We start from the raw sequence: 2,031 nt of genomic DNA, 5'->3' as shown, positions 1-2,031 counted from the left end.
GAGTCGTAGGACTCGTAGGGGTCGTACCTGCGGGAGAAACAGGGGTGAGATCCCACGGGATCGTGGAATGGTTTGGGTTGGAAGGATCTCCAGACATCAACCCGGCACCGCCATGTCCACCCTTGAGCCGCGTCCCCAGGTGAGATCCCACGGGACCGTGGAATGGTTTGGGTTGGAGGGACCTCAAAGATCATTGAGTTCAACCATCAACCTGGCACTGCCTTCATCACCCCCCTGAGCCACGTCCCCGGGTGAGATCCCACGGGATCGTGGAACAGTTCGGGTTGGAGGGACCTCAAAGATCATTGAGTCCAACCATCAACCCGGCACCGCCATGTCCACCCCTGAGCCGTGGCCCCGGGTGAGATCCCACGGGATCATGGAATGGTTTGGGTTGGAAGGATCTCCAACCATCAACGCGGCACCGCCACGTCCACCCTTGAGCCGCGTCCCCAGGTGAGATCCCACGGGATCGTGGAATGGTTTGTGTTGGAAGGATCTCCAGCCATCAACCCGGCACCGCCATGTCCACCCCTGAGCCGTGTCCCCAGGTGAGATCCCACGGGATCATGGAATGGTTTGGGTTGGAAGGATCTCCAGACATCAACCCGGCACCGCCATGTCCACCCCTGAGCCGTGTCACCAGGTGAGATCCCACGGGACCGTGGAATGGTTTGGGTTGGAAGGACCTCAAAGATCACTGAGTTCAATCATCAACCCAGCACTGCCCTCGTCACCTCCCTGAGCCACGTCCCCAGGTGAGATCCCACGGGATCGTGGAACAGTTCGGGTTGGAAGGACCTCAAAGATCATCGAGTTCAACCATCAACCCGGCACCGCCATGTCCACCCTTGAGCCGCGTCCCCAGGTGAGATCCCACAGGATCGTGGAATGGTTTGGGTTGGAAGGATCTCCAGACATCAACCCGGCACCGCCGTGTCCACCCCTGAGCCGTGTCACCAGGTGAGATCCCACGGGACCGTGGAATGGTTTGGGTTGGAAGGACCTCAAAGATCATTGAGTTTAACCATCAACCCGGCACTGCCATGTCCACCCTTGAGCCGTGTCCCCTGGTGAGATCCCACGGGATCGTGGAATGGTTTGGGTTGGAAGGATCTCCAACCATCAACCCGGCACCGCCATGCCCACCCCTGAGCCGTGTCCCCGGGTGAGATCCCATGGGATCGTGGAATGGTTTGGGTTGGAAGGATCTCCAGCCATCAACCCGGCACCGCCATGTCCACCCCTGAGCCGTGCCCTTGGGTGAGATCCCATTGGATCATGGAATGGTCTGGGTTGGAGGGACCTCCAAGACCATCCAGTCCAACCATCAACCCGGCACCGCCATGTCCACCCCTGAGCCGTGTCCTCAGGTGAGATCCCACGGGATCGTGGAATGGTTTGGGTTGGAAGGATCTCCAGCCATCAACCCGGCACCGCCGTGTCCACCCTTGAGCCGCGTCCCCAGGTGAGATCCCACGGGATCGTGGAATGGTTTGGGTTGGAGGGACCTCCAAGATCATTGAGTCCAACCATCAACCTGGCACTGCCCTCGTCACCCCCCTGAGCCACGTCCCCAGGTGAGATCCCACGGGATCATGGAACAGGTCAGGTTGGAAGGACCTCCAAGATGGTTGAGTTCAACAATCAACCCAGCACAGCCCTCGTCACCCCCCTGAGCCGTGTTCCCAGGTGAGACTCTGCTGGATCAGGGAATGGTCTGGGTTGGAGGGACCTCCAAGACCATCCAGTCCAACCATCAACCCGGCACCGCCATGTCCACCCCTGAGCTGTGGCCTCGGGTGAGATCCCATGGGATTGTGGAATGGTTTGGGTTGGAAGGATCTCCAGCCATCAACCCGGCACCGCCATGTCCACCCCTGAGCTGTGGCCTCGGGTGAGATCCCATGGGATTGTGGAATGGTTTGGGTTGGAAGGATCTCCAGCCATCAACCCGGCACCGCCATGTCCACCCTTGAGCTGTGGCCTCGGGTGAGATCCCATGGGATTGTGGAATGGTTTGGGTTGGAA

The 2,031-nt window shown here is 59.6% G+C and overlaps 1 protein-coding gene across 1 annotated transcript in view; it reads right to left on the bottom strand.

The window, feature by feature from the left end:
- The window catches only part of AKAP8L (A-kinase anchoring protein 8 like), a gene marked incomplete at its 3' end in the record, with an annotated part of 12,864 nt that overhangs the window by 2,971 nt on the left and 7,862 nt on the right, over positions 1-2,031 (bottom strand). The gene's annotated exons all lie outside the window — the stretch shown is intronic.

This window comes from Lepidothrix coronata, unplaced genomic scaffold, assembly GCF_001604755.1.
Source record: "Lepidothrix coronata isolate B3197 unplaced genomic scaffold, Lepidothrix_coronata-1.0 Scaffold471, whole genome shotgun sequence".
Classification (NCBI taxonomy): domain Eukaryota; kingdom Metazoa; phylum Chordata; class Aves; order Passeriformes; family Pipridae; genus Lepidothrix; species Lepidothrix coronata.
The sequence above is the reverse complement of the archived record's forward strand: the minus strand, read 5'-3'. Positions and strand labels throughout refer to the sequence as shown.